General features: G+C 44.2%; 1 long non-coding RNA gene across 1 annotated transcript in view; it reads right to left on the bottom strand.

The window, feature by feature from the left end:
- Nucleotides 1–1,357: 1,357 nt before the first annotated feature.
- LOC131199867 (uncharacterized) overlaps nucleotides 1,358–25,196 on the bottom strand; it is a 79,805-nt gene continuing 55,966 nt past the window's right edge. The window contains exon 3 of the long non-coding RNA XR_009155459.1: nucleotides 1,358–1,920. This is a non-coding gene — a long non-coding RNA (uncharacterized LOC131199867). The remainder of the gene's footprint in view (nucleotides 1,921–25,196) is intronic.

The raw sequence follows: 25,196 nt of genomic DNA on the forward strand, positions 1-25,196 counted from the left end.
CATTAAATGAACTGTTGTAAGTCATGGACTACCTGTATTTATTTGATGGGACACTTGTTTCATAGATCCATTGAGACATTCTAATCTGAAACCAGAATTGGCCTGGACAGCACTTTAAGGAGGAATCAGATTTGAGAATAACGTTCTTTAAACAAACAAACAAAAAAGCTCATAGGGACTACCGTAATGCATTTTAGGTTGTAAACCTAAAATGAGAAGTATTGTTTATTTTCTGGACCATGTGCTAATAAGAAAGGCGTTAAAGGCATTTATCAAACAAAATGAGATTACAATATCATTTGGATTCTTTACCATTTAGGGCAACAAATATTCAATGCTACCTTTATCTGTTTGCAGCATATAGAAAAGGATTGACAAGGTGTGAATAGGAAAGGCAAAGATAACTGTATTTAGGAATCATGCAGCCAACAGCCAGAGAAAATGAAACCCTTGCATTATGCTCTACTAACCACTGGAGGGCAGGATTGCCTTTAATGTCCTCAAGGAAATTCAAAATTCTTGTCCATTCTAAGTCTCCTCAACATTATTTAGTTTATTTATGAATTTATTTTATGCCTTTATAAACCACACCTTGGTGCAAAAATTCATTTCAGGCTGGTTTAATCAATAATACTATATGCTCTATCAGAGGGGAAAAGGTTAAAATGCATGGTGGGGGAGATGCCCTACCTGTGCTGAAAGAAATAGAATAGAATAGAATAGAATAGAATAGAATAGAATAGAATAGAATAGAATAGAATAGAATTTTTATTGGCCAAGTGTGATTGGACACACAAGGAATTTGTCTTGGTGCATATGCTCTCAGTGTACATAAAAGAAAAGATACATTCATCAAGGTACAACATTTACAACACAATTGATGGTCAATATATCAATATAAATCATAAGGATTGCCAGCAACAAGTTATAGTCATACAGTCATAAATGGAAAGAGATTGGTGATGGGAACTATGAGAAGATTAATAGTAGTGCAGATTCAGTAAATAGTTTGACAGTGTTGATGGAATTATTTGTTTAGCAGAGTGATGGCCTTCGGGAAAAAACTGTAAGATAGAATAGAACTGTAAGATAGAATAGAAAGGAACTGTAGATAGAATAGAATAAAATAGAATATAATTTTTATTGGCCAAGTGTGATTGGATACACAAGGAATTTGTCTTGGTGCATATGCTCTCAGTGTACATAAGAAAAGATACGTTCATCAAGAATTCTAAGGTACAACACTTAATGATAGTCATAGGATACAAATAAGCAATCAGGAAACAATATCAATATAAATCGTAAGGATACAAGCAACAAAGTTATAGGTGATGGGAATGATGAAAAGATTAATAGTAGTGCAGATTTAGTAATAGTTTGACAGTGTTGAGGGAATTATTTGTTTAGCAGAGTGATGGCCTTCGGGGAAAAACTGTTCTTGTGTCTAGTTGTTCTGGTGTGCAGTGCTCTATAGCGTCATTTTGAAGGTAGGAGTTGAAACAGTTTATGTCCAGGATGTGAGGGGTCTGTAAATATTTTCTCAGCCCTCTTTTTTGACTCATGCAGTATACAGGTCCTCAATGGAAGACAGGTTGGTAGCAAATGTTTTTTCTGCAGTTCTAATTATCCTCTGAAGTCTGTGTCTGTCTTGTTGGATTGAAGAACCAAACCAGACAGTTATAGAGGTGCAGATGACAGACTCAATAATTCCTTTGTAGAACTGTATCAGCAGCTCCTTGGGCAGTTTGAGCTTTCTGAGTTGGCGCAGAAAAAACATTCTTTGTTGTGCTTTTTTGATGACGTTTTTGATGTTAGCTGTCTATATATAGAGAGCTCTCTCCAGATAGAGAGTTGTGTAAGTCATCACAAAAGGAGCCTGGTCCCATCTTTGCAAATTGAAGAAAGTTAGCACCTCCCCTCCTAGAAGAATGAGATATTTTAGGAAATATTAAAAAGGCATAATATTATATTTCCCTGGATGAGAAAGTGAGAAATATGCTCTTGGAGACAGAAACTCAGCCCCAGCTCCCTGCCCCCAGCAGATATTTGGTGACCATTGAGGACTGGGCCAGCCTATCTACAAAACAAAAGACCTCAGCTCCAGGGTGACGGGATTAAGACATGACCCTCCAGGACATGCCCTAACATAACTATCAGCAGAGCTCATCACATGGCACAACCAAGCCCCTTCATTACATCACCCAGCAAGGTTCAATCAAACTTGATTCAGACAAAAATGACTCCACATGGGAGTCTCAACCAATAGGATACATGCCCTTGCCACAGGAACAGAAAGCTCAAGTTCAAAGCCCCAAGAGAGGGTATAAATAACACTCACTCTCCACTCCATGTGGTCAGCTACCCAGGACTTCAAATCCATGTGGTCCTGTTCACCAACAAACCATCCTTCCGAGCAGCCTCCATGTTTCTAGTGTCTTTCTCCCCACTTGGAACTGACCCCAGATAGACATTTCTTCCAACAAAATTAATTAATTTTATTAATAGGCATCTGCTTTTGTAAGCTATGCCCACTTCATCAGATGCAATGGAGTGGCTAGACAGTGTTTTCCAACCTGAGCAACTTTAAAGAAATGGGGAGTTCAACTCACAGAATTCTGCAACCAGCAGTGCCGGCTGGGGAATTTCTGCAGTTGAAATCCACACATCTTAAAGTTCCACTGGTTGAGAAATACTGGACTATAGACTGATGTAGAATTTAAATATGGATGGGGAGGGAGGAGTGGGAGAAGTCAGAGAATGCATGTGCAAGCTCCACAGGTCAGTTTAAAATACCTCTTCAATTAACAATTGTAATGTGTTATTTCAACATCTGAAGAGTCTGAAGAAGTCCTCTGGTTTCTAAATGTGTATTGCCCTCTATATATGAAATAAGCTTGAATTAGAACTCTTATCCTCAACTCTGAAGACAGAGACAAATAACCATGGCCAACATTTAGTGAAATTAGCGATGACTAGCACTAAGCATAGCATGGAGATGCTTTAATCAGGATCCACTTACTACTAAGGATAATTCATATATTTAGCTAACTTTAAAAAAACAAATCAGGATTGATTAATTTGTTACATAGTCTTACCCTTACTAAAATTAAAAAGTTCTGGACAATCCTTTTGTAAAAAAATGTAGAAATTCAAAGGCCAATAATAAAGTACCTGCTCTAAAGTTCCATTGGTTAAGGAGAAAAATATGTTTTCGTCAATTCGCATACAAGCTTTCCCAATGTGGTATTCAGCAGTTATATTGGCATTTATGCCAGACAGCAAATCTCATGCTGACTTGAGATGAGATGAGTTGTCCAGCACATCTGGAGGGCACAAGTTGAGAAGGCTGATCTATGTCATTTTTTAGCCTGGTTTATATGATATGATTAGCCATCAGAATACCATATAAAGTAATGAAGTTTCTTGCTTCCTTAACAACACAAGTCTGTTTAAACAATTAACTGTCATTCAGTTCACCTTCCCTGTTCCAGTGTTTTGCTCGTGCTCTGGAGACTTCCTGCCTTTGTTCTTGAAAATGACAAACTTTTTTATTGTTGCCGTGGAAAAAATTGCATGTGTGTCTTGGACGGAACTGAGCTGCTGACACATTAATCAAATTAATCAACTTACCCAAACACGAGGATATAGTGACACTACTATGAAGCAAGGGCTATGAAAAGCAGCAACCACAAAATTAGGATTCCTCCTTGAGCACAAATCTGTGATTAAAATTTAACTATTATTCAGACAGAGATCTAGTGCAGCACTTTGCTGTATGAGATGGGATCTAGATTAGTTACTTTTATTGCATAAAAAATAGCACACTTCTAGTACAAATAGCTAACTGTGTTTAAGGACTTTTTTTAGCAGTTCCAACCATATTCATGGTTACCCACATAAGTAGTGTGTGAGGGGATGGCAATTGTGCTGCTTTTAGCAGTGTCCAGCATGCTTCATTGGACACTACTATTCTGTCTAAAACTCAGGTTCCTGGAGAATTTGTTAAACCTTTACTCAGGATATGTATCCTGAGTGTGTGATGGTATATTACATCAGCATCCTAGACAGGGGTGGGTTCTAATTTTTTTTACTACCAGTTCTGTGGGCGTGACTTATTTTGTGGGCATGGCTTGATGGTCATGTGACAGTGGGTGTGGCTTGATGGTCATATGACTGGGTAGGCGTGACCAACTCAATGTCACTCATGTCAAAGGGTACCTCGCCTGGCCCCTCCCCTCTCAGCCATTCCTTGTCACACCCAGCCTTAACGTATCTATAGTTCTGCAAAAATGTTGTTCACCTTTTTTCAACTTTATTATCTACATACTATAGATCAGGGGTCTCCAAACTTGGCCACTTTAAGACTTATGGACTTCAATTCCCAGAATCCCTCAGCCAGCTTTGCTGTCTCAGAGCCTTAAAGTGGCCAAGGTTAGAGACCTCTGCTATAGATGCACTTTCATGGATCACTGAAAGGAGGAAATGGCTCACATGCTTTGCCCAAGAGTGTGATAGGCAACAGGCTTTTAAGGGGCTGCTAGAAAGAAGGGGGGGAAAGTATTTTCCAAAGCACAAGAAGGCAAAACAAGAAGCAATGGATGGAAACTCAACAAAGAGAGAAGCAACCTAAAACTAAGGACAAACTTCCTGACAGTGTGAACCAATATAGGTTTCAGTCATAATTTCACATATAAAATAGCCATTCATGTAATACCACCTGCATATTGTTCAAAACAATCATTTGTATTATGGCTGATGTTTGTCAGCAAGCCTAAAATCCCCATTCCCTCCCCACTCCAGAGGAAAGTTACTTCAAAATCCCCATTCCCTCCCCACCCCACTAATCTGCTCTGGGAAGGAATCAAACTCCCCCCTCTTCATTTCCCAAATAAAATATCCCAGATAATTAAGGAATAATCAAGCTGCTAGCAAGGAACCTGCCTGGAATTCCACATTCCTGCCAGCTGCATAAAGAAAACTTTGTAAGCAGAAAACAGCTACCGGTCCTTAGAGATAATAGAAAGTGGAAGCCAGAAGTTTGGTTCCATTTACAAGCAGGCAGAAAACTCATTCAAGACAGGATATTTCACAATGGAAATCACCCAAATCTTTTTAGAAATACAAAGCCCATGTTGCCCAAACCCCAAAACTTCAAAAACATTGAACCATATAAGAATTCCTCCTCTTATCCAATTTGTTGTTCAGCTGACCCAGAAAGGAGCTTCCAGCTCTGTCAATTTAAAACGACAGCGTTTCCCCGCCCCCCGCCCCGCCCTTCTTCTTTGCCAAGCAATCTCCTGGCTAAGAAGTGAGCGATCAGTTGGGAGGCTTCTTGGCGTCTCAATTTAAAGGGACAGTGTCTTGTTTTTGTTTTGTTTTTCTCTTCTTCGACAAGTGAGTCTTGATTTTTTCCTTCTAGCCGATCAACTAGTCGGGAGGCAGCAATAGATTGGGGGCGGGGCCAGGCAGAATTTTTACTACCAGTTCTCCGAACTACTCAAAATGCTTACTACTGGTTCTTGCGAACTGGGGAGAACCAGTAGCAACCCACTACTGATCCTAGATCATGGATGTCAAACTTGCCATGTCACATTGCCATCGTGATGTTTTTTTTCCATTCCCTTTGCAGAGCTGGGTTGGGTGTGGCCTACGCATGACACATCCAGCCCACAGTCCACCAGTTTGACACCTCTGTCCTAGATGATGGATGTGACAAAATGCAGTTGCTTACAAGCAGTTCTAGATTAAAAACTCTAGCTTGCATTTGAGAGAATGGGCATAGTTGGGGTAAAAACATGGTTTAAATCAGGGGTATCAAACTTGATTTCATTGAGGGCTGCATCAGGGTTGTGTTTGACCTCGGGGGGCTGGGTTGGCATGGCTGGAGTGGGCATGGCTGGGGGTGTGGCCAGCTCGTGTTGGGGGCACCTTTGGTGGCCAGATGGGGTTGGGGGATACATTGTCTCCAGTGGAGGAAGTTGAGACCAGGGAGAGTGCCAAACCCTTGCCCTCCAGAGGACCCTTGCCATCCCTCTCAGGCCATGTGGAAAACCCCCAAACAGTGGCTCAGGCTGTCCAGAGCCCTAGGCAGTGGAGGGCAAGTGTCCAGCCCAGCCTTCAAGCTCCCAGGGCACCGGGACCATATACCCCATCAGAGCCCAGCCCCTCTTCCTAAGGGAGTGCCTGGCTGTGCTTACCTCCTCAAGGTTACTGCTGCTGGTCTCGCTCTCCTTATTTATGGTGTGTGTGGGAGGGCAAAGTGTGTGTATCAGAGGGAGGCCCACTCCCTCTCCACGCCAGGAGACCTGGATTTGTAACCAAAGTATCCTCAGCGATAGGATGGGAGATCAGCAGGAGAGGTCAGGAGGAGGAGACAAGGGGGTGGTGAAAGGGCAGCAAGGCTGCTGGTGGCCAAGTGCTAAGTTAGGACTTCCCTCAGACCCTCCCTCCCTCTCATTATAACCTACCTTCCTTCCTTCCTTCCTTTTTTCCCTTTTCTTCTTTTTTCTTCCCTCTTCATTCTCCTTTCTTCTTCCTTCCCCTCTTTTCTTCTTTTTCTTTCCTTGCTCTCTTCCCATCTTCCCTTCTTTTTCTTTTTCTTTCCTCTTTCCCTTTCTCCTTTCCTGTCCCTTCTTGGATGCTCAGATGCAAAAGGGGAAACATTTCTCGATGCCTCTTTGCCTTGTGATCAAATGCCACTTTTTCTACTAGTCTGTTTTGCTAGCCCTCTGGAGCTAGCAAAACTCAGGAGGAGCTCAGGAGGGGCACACATGGTTCCCCTGGCTCTGTTTTTGGCTATCGTGGGCTCCTGCAGCCCTCTGCCAGTAAAACGGAGCTCAGGGAGACCTCACGCCATCCATTTGGGCTCTGTGTTTCACCACGACAGCCTCCATGCATGTCCCCCCCCAGCTCTGTTTTTGCTGGTAGAGGCACCATGTGCTGGCACCATGTCCATCAATAATAAAGAGTTTGTGTGTGTGTGTGTGTGTGTGTGTGTGTGTGTGTGTGTGTACACATATAAAATACATACATATGTGTATATGTACACATATACACACACATATAAAATACATAAATATACAATCATTTATTTTTTATATATAAAGAATATATGTGTATGTATGTATACTCTAATTTTAAAAACTTTCTACACACACTCACAAATTCACGATGGCATATATAATAACCCTGCTTCCTATTTTAGCATTATTTAGACTGGCATAAACTGTGCACATTATTAAAAAAATCAGCATTTAAGGAAAGGGACTTGGAACATATAAACCATTCAGACTTGGTACAATGAATAGATATCCTCCGGGGAGGTGGTCCCACAACAAACAACTTGGCCCCATGCCATTCAGGCTTTTAAAGGTAATAATCAACACTTTGAATTGTATTTGAAAATTCAAAATTTGATTTTCAGTTTTAGAGGACTGGGTGGCATGGGGCCAGGGTTGTTTTTTTGTGTGTGGGACCACCTCTCCTGGAGGATATCTGCCCATTGTACCAAGTCTGAAGGATCTGCATGTGTATACCTGAAATGGGGGGTTATGGTGGCTCAGTGGCTTAATGATGCTGGAACTGCCAGCCAGAAACAGTCTGCACTCCAGCAATTTGAGTCCGGCTCCCATTGCTCGATCCCCAGCTCCTGCCCACCCAGCAGTTTAAAAGCATGCAATATTGTGAATAGATAAATGGGTACCATGTTGATGGGAAAAACTAGCTGCATTTGTGTTTGTAGACAGTGGAACCCAACACTGTACCTGGCTGAATGCAAGGTATTGTAACACGAGGTGAGGTGAAACTGGCAGAGGAGCCTGGAAAAATCAGCAACCTGAGCATCGCTAGATAATTGGTATAAAGTTAGTTCTCCCCCCACAGTCCCCACAGTGTACCAAGGATAGACATGCAAGCATCGAACAGAATGAACTAGCAGTCTAAACTGTCAGGACTGTATTTTGCATCTAACATGTGTTGATTTTCCTGACATTGTAGGCCAAAAGCTAAATAAAATACCTGGAAAGAAACTGAAAGCCAATGAAGATCACATATCAGGGGTATAATATGGGCAAACCATGAAGTTAGCACTGTGCATGCTGCTATATGAGGGATCAGTTGTAATTTCTGGTTTTATTTCAAGAGCAGCCCCATGTAGAACGTACTTGCAGTAATCCAACCAGGAAATGACTAGAGTGTGAACCCTCCCATTGTTTAGAAAATTAATGAAAAACTGGCTATTTAGACAGGTATTTGGCCAGGGCAATGTGGAGAATATAAACCTAGAGGATGTATGTTGTCATTTTTATAATGATTTTGTGCATATTGTATACTTTATTGTATTCTGCTTTTGTAAGCTACTTAGTTTTTTAATGAAGCAACATGAAAGCAGGAAAGCAAAGCAAAGCAAAACACTAGAAGCATGACTGTTTTGCTTTGAATTTTCACTTCAAAAGGGTATTTCGATCAAAACTCCCAATTAAGTAAAATGCCACTTCAAAAATCCACGTAGCTCTGTGTAATTGTTGATTTTGCTAAACATTTGCCATTTAAAATTAATATCTGAGTTCTGACTTTTCTGTGCTTAATTCCGCTATCTAATAATAGTTCTATTATAATTATTTTTAAGAATTATTTGGGGAAACATTGCAAGAGAGACATTACAGGGCCAATATATAGTGCTAATGTGGATTCATGCTAAATCTAAATCCAACTCTGTTATATTAGAGAATTTATTGTTAAACTATACTTATTGTTAAATGTAAACTGCTAAGCTCACTTTTTCAGTGCATATGATCTTCTCTTTGCATGGTTTTAAAGAAAAAGGAACTCATATTTCCTTATAATAATTATAAAGTGAAAAACTTAGTTTACTGACTTTCAGACTCTTAGATAGCATAGGAAAGAATCGGGGGGTGGGGAATCAAAAGTAAAATTAAAACACCAGCTTTGATCTGAGAAACGTTTAATGTTTGTATGAAATCTTGTTTATAGAACTGTTCTGTGCAGTATGTCAGGCTTTCAAAAATATAAGTGTGACAGAAAGCACGCTTAAATACTCATCTTATACATACATAAAATAGAAATGGTTAGACGCTAATGTGACAGCAAACTTTGGACAGGTTTTAACAGATTTTGATGCCTCAATATTGCTATATGGAAAAATGGGACTTTTCATTTACAATAGCAAAAAAAAACCAGCTCTTCATTGCCATATGTTTAAATATTCCCCACATGTACATACACATCCATTTTACAATCATTAATAGATGTCCAGAATGTGGAACAACTTGCCTGCAGAAGTTGTGAATGCTCCAACACTGGAAATTTTTAAGAAAATGTTGGATAACCATTTGTCTGAAATGGTGTAGGGTTTTCTGCCTGGGCAGGGGGTTGGACTAGAAGACCTCCAAGGTCCCTTCCAACTCTGTTATTATTATTTTAATATTCCCTTAAATTCCGTCTCCATTATTCAGAGAATTGTTAAAATAAACAAAATGTCTGTTTCAAGAATTTAGAAGCATATGATCCTGCTGCAATGTAATCCTACCACAGATTTATGAAGAGGAAATTCCTAAAGCCCAACTTTCCACCCCAGCATGCATTATCTTTCTTAGTGTCAGAATGTGGTTATAACTATAAACAAGCATTCTACCCTGAATTTTAATGGAGTGAAAGTTAAGAAGAAAGCAGTTGTTGGGCTATTTTTATAGCAAATAATGTGTGCTTTTCACCAGCTTAAGCTATCTTAATATCTGTTAGGGCAGGGGTCGGCAACCCATGGCTCCGGAGCCACAAGTGGTTCTTTGAGCCCTCTGCCATGGCTCCCTGTCCCATCACTAGTTGGCTCCGCCCCTCTTATTTCTTTTTTGGACTCCAGTCTGAAGCAACAGGAAGCAAAGGCTGCCTTAAGCACAAATATGACACGAAGGCAGGTACAGGGCCACTTTGCTCCCGCACCCTCCTCTCGTGACGCCCTGGCCAGCTGTGGCTGAGCCAGGAGTGTGCGCATGCGCAGGGAGACCCTCCTTAAGCAAGCCGTTGCCCGCCCCCCACATGCCTTTCCTGAGCTTTGGCGCTTGCTTGAGGAAAGTCTCCCCGCATGTGCGCATGCTCCCGGCTCAGCCACAGGTTGAGGGGCTACGACAGGAAGGGGAGGAGGAGAACGGTCACCCAAAGGGAAGGGGGAGAGAGACACACACACACACACACACATACAGAGAGAGGGGGAGAGGGAGAGAGAAAGAGAGAAAGAGACACAGGGCGGGGGAGAGGGGGAGAGGGGGAGACAGACATAGAGAATGGTTTTGTGACTGGGTAGGCGTGGCTAAGGGGTCATGTGACTGGGTGGGAGTGAGTGACATCGAGTTGGCCACGCCACCCAGGTTTTGTAGCTCCCAGTGTTGTTTTTTTTCTGTAGGAAACGGGTCCAAGTGGCTCTTTGAGTGTTTAAGGTTCCTGACCTGTGTTAGGGTTTCAGCCTTGAATGCAGAGGCAGAAAACATGACAGCATGTCAACTTCTCTAGATAACTGGCTGGCCTCTATTTAATGTTGTTGCATCATGCACACATCTTTCCCCAAATCCTTTCTACCTTTTGTCCATTACAGGCACTAACGATGAACTACAGGCTACGAACTAGATAATTGTTGCATAACTCTTGTCCAGGTGGGCAGTTTAGGGCTGAGTATTCTGCAAGGACAAAATTTGGGAATTGAGAATTCCATGCTTAAATCATTCTTAAATTAAAAAGCCTATAATATTTATTAAATTTATACACCACCCCTCTTGCCAATGAGGCAACTCTGAACAGATATTTATTTATAAATGGTTGTTAGAAGACATTAAATTTCATAGTCAAAAGTATAGAGTAGCAGAGAAAAAAGAACTAGCATATCCATCTGAAAATCCATTTTGACATTAACATGCTCTAGAACAGAGGTCTCCAACCTTGGCAACTTTAAGCCTGGCGGACTTCAACTCCCAGAATCCCCCAGCCAGCAAAGCTGGCTGAGGAATTCTGGGAGTTGAAGTCCTCCAGGCTTAAAGTTGCCAAGGTTGGAGACCTCTGCTCTAGAATTATGGTTAATCCAGAAAAAGCTATTATTTTGCACCTCTGCTACTTTTTAGGGAGAAACAGATAGTTCAACTAATAGTAGGAGACATTATGATTAAAATGCAACATATAGCCTTTAAGAAGAGTATCAACACTTGGACCTACTATTAAATATGTAAGGTGAGGAGTGGGCAAGGATGAGGCAACAGCAACTGAACAACAGACTTTATTAACCAGCACAACAGGTGCTGAACTGGAACAACAATTGCTTCAATAGCCGCGCGGAGAACTGGCTGAGAGAACTCTGACAGCTCTTAAATAGGAGGCTGTCAGGAGGCGGTTCTAAAAGACGCGCCTCGGTTTTCCCGCTCTTTAGCCGGCTCGAGCTTAAGCCAATCAGCAGCCGTCTGCTGAAGGCAAGGCTCGAGCCGGCGTCGTAAGCCCGAGGACTCTACACCTACAGTACTAACAGGTGTGGGGATCTAAGAGTGTCATGCAAACTTGGGGGTGGTTGGTGGGTTGAAGGCCTTCCCTCTGACTTAATTTTTGAATTGTTCTTTTAAACTCCGTTTTAATTCTGAACTTTAATTTTGTTTTTAATTATGACTTATATGATTTTATTGTTTTATTTCTAAATCACCCAGAGTCACACAAGTGTGATGAGCAGTATAGGAATTTGATAAATAAATAAAAATAGTAAATAAATAAATGTGATTGTGCATTATAATACCCTAACCCTAGGGGAGAAAGTTATTTCACCTATTTATTTATTTATTCTGGAAGATGTACACATAAAATGACATTTGTTAATTCAAAAACCAGACCCTGCACCTGTGGGAAAATGCTAGGACAGTGATGGCGAACCAAAACCCACTTATTTATCGCAAAGTGCCAACATGGCAATTTAACCTGAATACTGAGGTTTTACTACCTAAAATAAATGATAAACAAGGCTGAGTACCGCTAATTGTTCTAAGAAAAGCATGATAAATGCACTTTTATGCCCCTTCATTTTTTTCTGCTTTTGAAATATTCCGTTTAGCATCCTTGACCGGGATGCCTTATGCACAGTCACTCATGCTCTTGTCACTTCCCGTTTGGATTATTGCAATGCTCTCTACATGGGGCTGCCCTTGAAGTGCACCCGGAGGCTGCAGCTAGTCCAGAATGCAGCTGCGCGGGTAATAGTGGGAGCAACTCGTTGCTCCCATGTAACACCACTCCTGCGCAGTTTGCACTGGCTTCCTGTGGTCTTTCGGGTGCGCTTTAAGATTCTGGTTACCACCTTTAAAGCACTCCATGGCTTAGGGCCCGGGTACTTACGGGACCGCCTGCTGTTACCCTATGCCTCCCACCGACCCATACGCTCACACAGAGAGGGCCTTCTCAGGGTGCCGTCCACCAGACAATGTCGGCTGGCGGCCCCCAGGGGTAGGGCCTTCTCTGTGGGAGCACCGACGCTTTGGAATGAACTTCCCCCTGGTTTACGTCAAGTGCCTGATCTTCGGACTTTTCGCCGTGAGCTGAAAACGCACCTATTTATTCAAGCGGGACTGGCTTAGAAGTTTTACTAAATTTTAACTGGGGCTATTTATATTTTCGGATTTTAAACTGTTTTAAATTTTGGCCATCTTGTAATATGTTTTGTTTTAGTCTTGTTTTAAAGTGTATATGGTGGATTTTTATTTGGCTGTACACCGCCCTGAGTCCTTCGGGAGAAGGGCGGTATAAAAATCGAATAAAATAAATAAATAAATAAATAATAAAAACTTTTGTAATATCATTTCAGGGGTTGCCACAAAGAAGAGAGAGTCGGGCTGTTCTCCAAAGCACCTGAGGGTAGAACAAGAAGCAATGGGTGGAAACTGATCAAGGAAAGAAGCAACTTAGAACTAAGGAGAAATTTCCTGACAGTTAAAACAATTAATAAGTGGAACGACTTGCCTGCAGAAGTTGTGAATGCTCCAACACTGGAAATGTTTAAGAAAATATTGGATAACCATCTGTCTGAGATGGTGTAGGGTTTCCTGCCTGGGCAGGGGGTTGGACTAGAAGGCCTCCAAGGTCCCTTCCAACTCTGTTGTTATATTATTATATTATATTCTCTCTTTCCCTCCCCCCCTCTCTTTTCCTCCTCTCTATTTCTCTCTCTCTCCCTTTCCCTCCCTCCCTCCCCCTCTCTCTTCCTTTTTGTCTCTCTCTTTTTTCCCCACTCTCTTTGTCTCTCTCTCTCTCTCTCTCTTCCCCCCCCCCTCTCTCTCAAACACACACCACCCCATGACACCTCTGCCATCCTCGTCCCTGCACTGAGTCAGCCAAGTCCCTCTGGCAAGGGATGGTCTCAGCATCTCCTCCCCAAGCCAGATCTTTTCTGGGCACTCTGCCAAAGTCTCAGGGCAGCCAACCTCCTTTACCTGCTATCTCCGCTGGTGTAGAAAGCAGGGGGGGGAGGGTAAGAGGAGGCAGCAGAGCCTGGCTAGCCTTGGAAGGGAGATCAGGTGGGCTCCCGAAAGGAGATGGGGGAGTGGTCCTTGTGGGAATGCAGCAGGAAAGCGGGGTGAGTGTGAAGGGTCGCCATGACCCAGGAGGGTGGGAGGGAGCCAGACTGAAGAAGGGCAAAGCTAAAGAGACCTCTTCTCCTTCTCTCCTTTCTATTGCTGTGGTGAGAGATTAAAATTGGCAGGGATTGATTTGAAAGGCCTAATCCTAGTATGAACCTTGGGGGGGTGAGGGCATTGAACAGTGAAGGCACTCTGCACATGATCCGAGACAATCCTGCTACAGGAAAAGAACACACCAAGGGCACCAAGCATGGGGCGCGGAGGAGGGCAGCGAGGAATCCGTTATTGTTGCAGAGATAGAGAGCATTGTGCAAGATCCCTCCAGTCTAGTCTTACCACCACCACCCATTCTTTGTAATTAGGTCTCATCAATGCACAGGTTATTTGCATGTGTATCTGTGTAATTTTTGAAAGAAAGCAAGCAAATGACAACTACCAGAGGGAATCAGGGATGGAAAAAGCGAAATGCCGGGGGGGGGGCTGTTTTTCAAAACAGAAGAAAAGGAGTGGGGACCATTCGCAAACAGGCCCCTGGCTGTCTATCAACTTAAACAGGAGGCGCAAAACAAAATTGCATCCACCAATCAGAGCCCTGTTCTGCCCATGGCTTGTTTCGTCTGTGCTGGGGCGATAGGATGCGTGCCTACAGAGAGGGCTCTGAGTGGTGGGATTCAAGTAATTTAACAACCGGTTCTCTGCCCTAATGATTTCTTCCAACAACCAGTTTGCCAAACTGCTCTGAAAGTTAACAACCGGTTCTCCCGAAGTGGTGCGAACTGGCTGAATCCCACCACTGGCTCTGAGTGCCACCAGGTTAGCCACCAGGGCATTAGGATGAAGAAGATTTGTTTTGAAATGTTCATTGGCTTTGGCAGATGCTTATTTTAATTACATATCAAAAGTTTGGAAAGTAACTAAAAACAATAGTACCTTTAATTCTTTTTCTAACCAATTTGAAATGTTATTTTAATCTTCCATAATTTATTTATTGCATTTATATTTTTATTAAATTTATATGCTGCCCAACTCCCAGGGTGATTTACAAAATATTAACATATGAATAAAATAAGGAAACAACATAAAACAAAAAAATGCAACCATGTCCTGGTTGGCACAGCATACTAACCACTAACCATATAGGCTTGGTTAACACAACATGTTTAAGCTATGCAGCCAGTATGGTGAGGGATTTCCTTTATCATCATCTCTGCTACCCCCATTTCTCTCTGCACTGTAATCAATCACATGCCAAGAACTAAAGAAAAAGATCGATCAACCTGAAATGTTAGAAGCTACCAGTCTATCCAACTTGGCAAATTATTCATACAATTCCAGAGAAAGCATGTTTGTTTTTTAAAAGGACAGTGAGCTTTTTAACCGCAATTAATTTTCTAAATCCTTCCAGAAAAAAATAGGAGTATCTCAAAGACATAAATTTGACATAATTTATTTAAAAGCCCTTGGGTTTTAAATGTATATAACCCAACTTCCTTTCTCCAAATACACTTTCTTTTTGAAAGTTATGTAGTTTTGTACTTCTTGAAAGATTCCTGTGCCTGTATTTTTTCATTTTGAAAGAAAGCAAGCAAATGACAACTACCAGAGGGAATCAGGGATGGAAAAAGCGAAATGCCGGGGGGGGGGCTGTTTTTCAAAACAGAAGAAAAGGAGTGGGGACCATTCGCAAACAGGCCCCTGGCTGTCTATCAACTTAAACAGGAGGCGCAAAACAAAATTGCATCCACCAATCAGAGCCCTGTTCTGCCCATGGCTTGTTTCGTCTGTGCTGGGGCGATAGGATGCGTGCCTACAGAGAGGGCTCTGAGTGGTGGGATTCAAGTAATTTAACAACCGGTTCTCTGCCCTAATGATTTCTTCCAACAACCAGTTTGCCAAACTGCTCTGAAAGTTAACAACCGGTTCTCCCGAAGTGGTGCGAACTGGCTGAATCCCACCACTGGCTCTGAGTGCCACCAGGTTAGCCACCAGGGCATTAGGATGAAGAAGATTTGTTTTGAAATGTTCATTGGCTTTGGCAGATGCTTATTTTAATTACATATCAAAAGTTTGGAAAGTAACTAAAAACAATAGTACCTTTAATTCTTTTTCTAACCAATTTGAAATGTTATTTTAATCTTCCATAATTTTATTTATTGCATTTATATTTTTATTAAATTTATATGCTGCCCAACTCCCAGGGTGATTTACAAAATATTAACATATGAATAAAATAAGGAAACAACATAAAACAAAAAAATGCAACCATGTCCTGGTTGGCACAGCATACTAACCACTAACCATATAGGCTTGGTTAACACAACATGTTTAAGCTATGCAGCCAGTATGGTGAGGGATTTCCTTTATCATCATCTCTGCTACCCCCATTTCTCTCTGCACTGTAATCAATCACATGCCAAGAACTAAAGAAAAAGATCGATCAACCTGAAATGTTAGAAGCTACCAGTCTATCCAACTTGGCAAATTATTCATACAATTCCAGAGAAAGCATGTTTGTTTTTTAAAAGGACAGTGAGCTTTTTAACCGCAATTAATTTTCTAAATCCTTCCAGAAAAAAATAGGAGTATCTCAAAGACATAAATTTGACATAATTTTATTTAAAAAGCCCTTGGGTTTTAAATGTATATAACCCAACTTCCCTTTCTCCAAATACACTTTCTTTTTGAAAGTTATGTAGTTTTTGTACTTCTTGAAAGATTCCTGTGCCTGTATTTTTTTTTCATTTTTGAAAGGTTACAGGCAGTAACTATAAACTTAGTATTATCTTCTACATTTCACTGCAATGAACAAGACTTAATTGGTAGATTGAGAACAAGGTTGTGAGCAACTTAGCATTATATATTAGTAGCTGATACATAAAAAAGAAATGCTTTATGATTCATTTCAGTACCATGCTGGTTCTCAAAGTTGCCATTTCCATATACCCCAGCTTTTCCCTCTTCATCATTTCCAAAGTAAAATTACTACTCAGAGCTTGCAACTGAAAAACTATCAACCGTTTTTTTATGCCTGATTACCTGAGTTGCCTTGTTAGGCTTGCATTTGTGTTAAATGGTACTGGTGCCAAATCAGATGGAAAAACATGCAGAATGCCTTTCTAGCTTTTGGGGAAATTAGCATGCAAATGGCATAAAGGTGAAAAATAGCCTGACAGAGATACAATGACATAATATAAATAATTACTGAAGCAAGGTAGTGAAAAGAAATGGGGAGTGGGGAATTTTAGTAAAATGTCAATTTACTCTATATCTTTGGTTTCATCAGTTCATCAGACAGTGGTCAATAAACTGCATTTTATGTATTAGTCATGATAAATTAAGGCAATCATGACCTGCATTTCAGTACCAAAACTATTCAGAATAGTTATTTCCTTAAAATATGTTACATTATATTATGATCCTTCATCATAAAAAGAACCCGGAATACATGTATAGTCAGATGAAATTAAAACAATTTCACTGCTTGTTTCCTAATATATAGAATTCTATATAAAATAGAATTTGGCAACTTTCAAAGTAGCATCATCATTATGATCTGCTAGGGAACTTGCTTAAAATTGGAATTAATATACCGTATATACTCGAGTATAAGCCGATCCGAATATAAGCCGAGGCACCTAATTTTACCACAAAAACTGGGAAAAACTATTGACTCGAGTATAAGCCGAGGGTGGGAAATGAGGCAGCTACTGGTCAATGTAAAAAATAAAGATAGAGCCAAGTAAAATAACATGAATATTTATTTGAACGAAAAACAATAAAAGTGCAAAAGGGGGAAGGAGGATTCCCAGCTTTAGAAAATTTAGAACTACGCCGCCTTTGGTATGACCTGAGCATAGCTCATAAAATTATCTGCTACAATGTACTTCCTATCAATGACTACTTCAGCTTCAACCACAACAATACACGAGAACACAATAGATTCAAACTTAAAAGTGAACCTCTCCAATCTAGATTGCAGAAAATGTGACTTCAGTAACAGAGTTGTTAATGCCTGAATGTGCTACCTGACTCTGGTCTCTTCCCAAAATCCCCAAAGCCTTAACCAAAGACTATCTAGTATTGACCTCACCCCATTCCTAAGAGGTCTGTAAGGCGTGCATAAGAGCACCAGCGTGCCTACCGTCCCTGTCCTAATGTTCCCTTTAGTTGTATTCCTTTTATGTATTCAATTCATGCTTATATTTATATAATTATTTAATATGTATTTGACAAAATAAAATGAATGAATGAATGAATAGAATAGAATAGAATAGAATTTTTATTGGCTAAGTGTGATTGGACACACAAGGAATGAATGAATGAATGAATGAATGAGTGAGTGAGTTACTTCAACAACATTGTCTCACAGAAATTGACAATACAACTGCAAGCATGAAAATGAGTCCTCCTTTAGCTTCCAAGGGACCAGGGTGCCTCTGAAGGTCAGTGCTCTAAGCACTAAGAACCCAGCACAAATCTAAGCCTGTATGCACACCAATAGTGAAAATACCCTGCACAGTGTCTCTTGGCAGAGAAGGTTAATTTTCATAGACGTTGGGGTGGCTCTTTTTTTTTTTTTTTTGGCAGGGCAATAAGGATCTCTAATATCATTAAACCCAAGTGTGAGGAAAAAGACAGCAGCTAAAATGTTAAGGCCAGTTGTGTGACCTTCTCCAATACAGTTGGCCTGGCTGTTTGCCAAAACTTAAAACACCCTCCCATCCCCCCCTCCCTGCTAAAGCTTCTTTCTTAAAACAATTGTGGTCTTTGCCTTTCATGTCGCTCAACCTTTCACCTGCCAGGTTCCTAGCCCTTCACCCTTGACCCACTGCTGTGTTTGCTTAGCATTGTGCCAATCGACTTTAGAAGTCTGTGTGTGTGTGTGTGTGTGTGTGAGAGAGAGAGAGAGAGAGAGAGAGAGAGGGAGGGAGGGAGGGAGGGAGTGCAAAAGGGGGAAGGAGGATTCCCAGCTCTAAACAAAGGGAAATCCCGGAATGCCAGCGCGAAAGGCGGTGCTCGCGTTCCTCCTCCCTTGCTCAAAAGCCCCAATAACCTTCACCAGCAAGGCAGACCCCCACGGGAAGGAAGGGGACGGGCTGACTCACTGAGCATCTGGCTGAAGAGCAGCTGCTCCAGGTCGCCCAGCACGGTGAAGCACGGAGGGAGAAGAAAGAATGAAAGAAGGGGAGGAACGGCCCCTCCTTTCTCTCTCTCTCTCTCTTCCAGCGCCGCGGACAGAAGGGGACTAGGGCGCGCACACACACGCCCAGCTTCTGAAGCACGGAGGGAGAAGAAAGAATGAAAGAAGGGGAGGAACGGCCCCTCCTTTCTCTCTCTCTCTCTTCCAGCGCCGCGGACAGAAGGGGACTAGGGCGCGCACACACACGCCCAGCTTCTGAAGCACGGAGGGAGAAGAAAGAATGAAAGAAGGGGAGGAACGGCCCCTCCTTTCTCTCTCTCTCTCTCTTCCAGCGCCGCGGACAGAAGGGGACTAGGGCGCGCACACACACGCCCAGCTTCTGAAGCACGGAGGGAGAAGAAAGAATGAAAGAAGGGGAGGAACGGCCCCTCCTTTCTCTCTCTCTCTCTCTTCCAACGGGAAAACGCTCTTTCGCTTGCGGGGGAGAGGAGGGAGGGAGGGAGGTTGGCTTGCTTATTTAACCCTTCCCGGCTAGCCATCCAGCCCTTCCCAGGAGAAGGCGAGGAGTTTTGGGCGAGCGACCTTTTTGCTAGAAAGCGGCAGCGGCTGCCCCAACACCACCAGTTGGGGCGGGAGCCGGGTGAACCCGCAGTAACTCCCGCCAGGCTATGCATTGGCGCGGGGAAGCCCTGGCGGTGCAGTCCTTCTCGGCTGAGGGAGGGAGGGTTTCCCCGACCGCGCGAACTCGCCGCCGCGAGAGCCACCCCAAAGGCCAGAAGAAAAGGTCATTCCATCGGAGTAATGGGCGGCTCCTTCCTCTCCGCCTTACCCATGCTGTGCGAGCCCGGCTGGGCTGCAACCCGCCGCCGCTCCTTCCTCAGCCTCCCGGGGCTCGCGCTCTAGCAGCCGCCAAGCTCAGGCCGGACTCAGCAGCTCCCCATCAGCACTCGCACGGCACGATTCGGGCAGGAGGAGTCGGGCTCGCTCCGTGGCGGCGGCGGCGGCGGCGGCGGGCGCCACCGCCACAGAGCGAGCCCGACCTCCTGCCCGAATCGCGCCGTGCGAGTGCTGATGGGGAGCTGCCGAGTCCGGCCTGAGCTTGGCAGCTGCTAGAGCGCGAGCCCGGGAGGCTGAGGAAGGAGCGGCGGCGGAGGCGGCGGAGGCGCCACCGCCACAGAGCGAGCCCGACTCCTCCTGCCCGAATCGCGCCGTGCGAGTGCTGATGGGGGGCTGCCGAGTCCGGCCTGAGCTTGGCGGCTGCTAGAGCGCGGGCCCCGGGGGGCTGAGGAAGGGGCGGCGGCGGCGGGTTGCAGCCCAGCTGGGCTCGCACAGCATGGGTAAGGCGGAGAGGAAGGAGCCTTCGCCCATTACTCGATGGAATGACCTTTCTTCTGGCCTTTGTGGTGGCTCGCGGCGAAGCTCGCGCGGTCGGGAAACCTCCTCCTCAGCCGAGAAGGCTGGCGGCTCCCCTGCCCAGCCCTCTAACTGCACCACCAGGGCTTCCCCGCGCCAATGCACAGCCCGCCAAGTTTGCGCCGTCCGCCCACCAGACACGGGAATGGGGGCCGGCCTGGGGGCGACAAATCCCGCGAGACCTCGGCGGGCCCGCTCCCCGTCCCTCCCATGGGAGTCCGTTCGGTACCCCCTCCTGTGCGGGGTTCCCGAAGACGTAGACTCGAGTATAAGCCGAGGGGACGTTTTTCAGCACAAAAAACGTGCTGAAAAACTCGGCTTATACTCGAGTATATACGGTAAGCAACAGGTTTCAATGGAAAATTGGCAGGATGGCAGCTTATGCCCCTTGTTTTAACTGCTTCTGCACGACAGGGCAAAGGAATGGATCGATACAGTGTTTTCCTTGCAGTAAGGTTGAAAGTAGAATGCTAAAATGACTTAAGGTCAAACCCTTCAATATTTTGCAATATCTAGACAATTAGTTGGGGTGGATACTTTGTTGAGAGGTCTCTTCTCAAAGAAAAAGGATTTTCTCCTAGCAAGGCAATGTCCCTTATTTCCTGTTAGCAATATTTTTTTACTTTGGGGGAAACCTGAAGATTAAAGCTACTTATTTTGGTTCCAGATTTGTCTCTTATTCCGACATATAAAAGTTAGTCAGATCCTAATTATCAAAATTCGTGCCTCTACAGAAAAAACTGTGGCCTCAAAGGGAAAGGCAGCAATGGCAATCTACCAAGAAACCCCAAGAATAATCTCAAGAACTTGGATGGAATTGCCTCAAAGAGAGGGAAATTCTGGTATGCACATTTCTGGAATATGTGACACCTTGGCTATTGCTTTGGCCTAGCAAATGCAAATTAAAGAGGGAACATTGAAGCTCCCCTTTGGGGAAGGGGGGAATCTTAAAAATGAAAATCATACAGACACATGGGGCAGATTACATAACATATTCGAACTGAGCTCACCAGGATCTGGAGGCCTAGAAAACAATACCTAAAAATCTGCATATCTTAGCTTGTTCTAACATGTCTTTTGGTCTGCTAGACATTCTTCAGGAAGTGCTTAGTAAAATCTACTACTTTGGCTCTAGAATAATGAGTTTTTCATCTGATTAAAAAAAGTTTTGTGGTAACATTAAATAACCCAGGATAATTACATAGAAATCATTTTCCTTCATCAATTTCTTGAGACTAATAGGTACAGCATTTGAAATCACCCTACTGCAACAAGGGGTGACACTGTAAAGTAATTGTGAACTCCTGTTACTCTAAAATTATCATTTATAGTTATTTTTATTTAAATAATGGCATGACCAGATAATTTTAATCCTATGATGAGTAGTTTCATGAGAGATGGTCTCAACGAGGGTAAGCTTTATTGTATTTACCACTTAATGATAAATTTAATGGAACAAAACTATGTTACTATTATACATTATTATCTAAGCCCAGCAAGAAGAAATAAAATAACTACATCTGATGAATACTTTAAGGGACCTTTGCTTAATGTTATAAGGAGAATCTTACAATAATACATTTGAGACTTCTTTACACTTTTGTTTTCATAAACATGTAAAATATGTACAAGATCTGGAGAGTTGAAAATATTTATCAACCATAAAGCAGCCATGTATTTATTTATTTATTTATTTATTTATTTATTTATTTATTTATTTATTTATTTATTTATTTATTTATTTATTTAATTTATATACCGCCCTTCTCCCGAAGGAGTCAGGGCGGTTCACAGCCAAATAAAAAACAGATTACACAAAAAATTAAAAGCAATTTAAAAATCTAATTACGTAAGTTTCCATAAGCATATTCTTCCATGAATATAGAGATATCTGCTGGTTGAACAGATTTACAGATGGTCTGCACAATGGTGGGATTCAGCTGGTTTGCACCGGTTTGGTAGAACCGGTAGTTAACTTTTTGTGCAGTTCAGTGAACTGGCTGAATAGCATGCCTCACCACCTATTATAAGTCCTATTATAAGTCTCCAAGCAGGATCCTTGGGAACAGGACCACCTGCTCTCGCCTTTATCCTCATAGTTGTTCAGGAAGAGCCCGGAGTAGTCTGGCCCCATCTGAATCTTCCCCCGAAAGGCGAACCACAACTTGTAGAGGCTGCCTGCTCTCTGGTTCTCCAGCAGCTCAAGCTCAAGGTTCAAGCATCAGGCTGCCCACACCTCCCCCAGACGGATGCTGCAGATGGAGTTCGTGGGCACCTCCTCCAGCGGGCCCCACACTGAAGTGCCCTGGTAAGTCAGCTTGGCGCTGTGCAGGAGCACTGTGGAGGTGGCTAAGGATCCTCTGCGGTGCCTAATTTCCTCTGTTCTTTTCTTCCTCTTCCCTTTATAAGCAGGTGTGACATGCTGGGGCAAGTGCTACTGGTCCCAGGGACAGCGTTGTGGGCTCCGCGCTGACCTTGGCTCAAGGTGTCATCTCTTTGCTATGCCCAGCCACGCCTCACCTCACTTCACCTCGCTGCTCAGCCAGGCATGACAAAGAGTGGCTGGGAGGGGAGGGGTGAGGAGAGGCCAGCTGCACCCAGGCCTTCTGACAACACCCTTCAGCCAAGGTCAGCGCGGAGCCCACAACGCTGTCCCTGGCACCAGCAGCGCTTGACCCAGCATGTCACACTTGCTTCTAAAGCGAAGAGGAAGAAAAGAACAGAGGATCCTTAGCCACCTCCACAGTGCTCCTGCACAGTGCCAAGCTGACTTCCCGGGGAACTTCAGCACAGGGCCACGCCAGAACAGAGCCCATGGCACGTCCCCCAGGACCCAGGGATCAGCAGCCCTGGCACGTCATGCCTACTTCTAAAGGGAAAAGGACAGTGGAAATTAGACACCACAGAGGATCCTTAGCCATCTCCATGGTGCTCCTGCACAGTGCCGAGCTGACTTACTGGAGCACTTCAGTGTGGGGCCTGCTGGAGAAGGTGCCTGCCAACTCCACCCACAGCATCCCTCTATGAGCTGTGGTTCACTTTTCAGGGGACGATTCAGCTGGGGCTGGACTACTCTGGGCTCTTCCTGAACACCTATGAGGGTGAGAGCAAGTAGGTCCTGTTCCCAAGGATCCTGCTTGGAGGCTTATAATAGGACTGGTGATTTATTTATTTATTAATCAAATTTCTAGACCGCCCTTCTCCCGAAGGACTCAGGGCGGTGTACAGCCATATTAAAATACATAGATAGACAATGAATTTAAAATAAATTTTAAAATGAAATATTTAGCCGGCCAATTGAACTAAAAATAATAAAACCAATTAAAATCAGTATAAAATTTAAAATTTAAAATTTAAAAGTTAAAAAATCTAATCCAGTCCTGCGCACCTGAATAAGTGTGTTTTAAGTTCACGACGGAAGGTTCTAAGGTCCGAGAGTTGGCGAAGTCCTGGGGGGAGCTCGTTCCAGAGGGCGGGAGCCCCCGCAGAGAAGGCCCTTCCCCTGGGTGTCGCCAGACGACACTGCCTAGCTGACGGCACCCTGAGGTCCCTCTCTGTGAGGCGCAGGTCGGTGAGAGGTATTCGGTAGCAGAAGGCGGTCCCGTAAATAGCCCGGCCCTATGCCATGGGCGCTTTAAAGGTGATCACCAACACCTTGAGCGCACCGGAAGGCCACAGGTAGCCAGTGCAGTCTGCGCAGGATAGGTGTCACCCGGGAGCCACGAGGGCTCCTTCTATCACCAGCGCAGCCGCATTCTGGACTAACTGCAGTCTCCGGATGCCCTTCAAGGGAGCCCCATGTAGAGCATTGCAGTAATCTAGGCGAGATGTCACGAGGCGTGGTGACCGTGCATAGGGCATCCCGGTCTAGAAAGGCGCAACTGGCGCACCAGGCGAACCTGGTAAAAGCTCTCCTGGAGACGGCCACCAAATGATCTTCAAAGGACAGCCGTTCATCCAGGAGGGCGCCCAAGTTGCGCACCCTCTCCATTGGGGCCAATGACTCGCCCCAACAGTCAGCCGCGGCTGCAGCTGACTGTACCGGGATGCCGGCATCCACAGCCACTCTGTCTTGGAGGATTGAGCCTGAGCCTGTTTCTCCCCATCCAGACCCGTCGGCTTCCAGACACCGGGACAGCACTTGATAGCTTCATTGGGGTGGCCCGGTGTGGAAAAGTACAGCTGGGTGTCATCAGCGTACAGCTGGTACCTCACACGAAGCCACTGATGATCTCACCCAGCGGCTTCATATAGATGTTGAACAAGAGGCGAGAGAATCGGCCCTGCGGCACCACAAGTGAGGTGCCTCGGGCCGACCTCTGCCCCCGTCAACACCGTCTGCGACCGATCGGAGAGATAGGAGGAGAACCACCGATAAGCGGTGCCTCCACTCCCAATCCCTCCAACGGCGCAGCAGGATACCATGGTCGATGGTATCAAAAGCCGCTGAGAGGTCTAATAGGACCAGGGCAGAGGAACAACCCCTATCCCTGGCCCTCCAGAGATCATCCTGCGCGACCAAAGCCGTCTCAGTGCTGTAACCGGGCCGGAAACCGGACTGGAGCAGGTCTAGATAGACAGTTTCATCCAGGTGCAAGGGAAACTGATATGCCACCATACTCTCTACAACCTTCGCCGTGGCGAAGGTTGGAGACCGGACGATAGTTACTTAAAACAGCGGGGTCCAAGGTAGGCTTCTTGAGGAGGGGTCTCACCACCGCCTCTTTCAAGGCGGCCGGGAAGACTCCCTCCACCAAAGAAGCACTCGTAATTGCCTGGAGCCAGCCTCGTGTCACCTCCTGGGTGGCCAGCACCAACCAGGAGGCACGGGTCCAGTAAACATGTGGTGGCATTCAACCTACCCAACAACCTGTCCATGTCCTCGGAGCCACAGGGTCAAACTCATCCCATAAAATATCACCAAGACCACCTCGGACGCCTCCCCTGAGTCACTGCAATTTCGGTCCAGACCGTCCCGAAGCTGAACGATTTTATCGTATAGATAACCATTAAACTCCTCAGCACGTCCC

Source organism: Ahaetulla prasina, chromosome 5 (assembly GCF_028640845.1).
Source record: "Ahaetulla prasina isolate Xishuangbanna chromosome 5, ASM2864084v1, whole genome shotgun sequence".
Classification (NCBI taxonomy): Eukaryota; Metazoa; Chordata; class Lepidosauria; order Squamata; family Colubridae; genus Ahaetulla; species Ahaetulla prasina.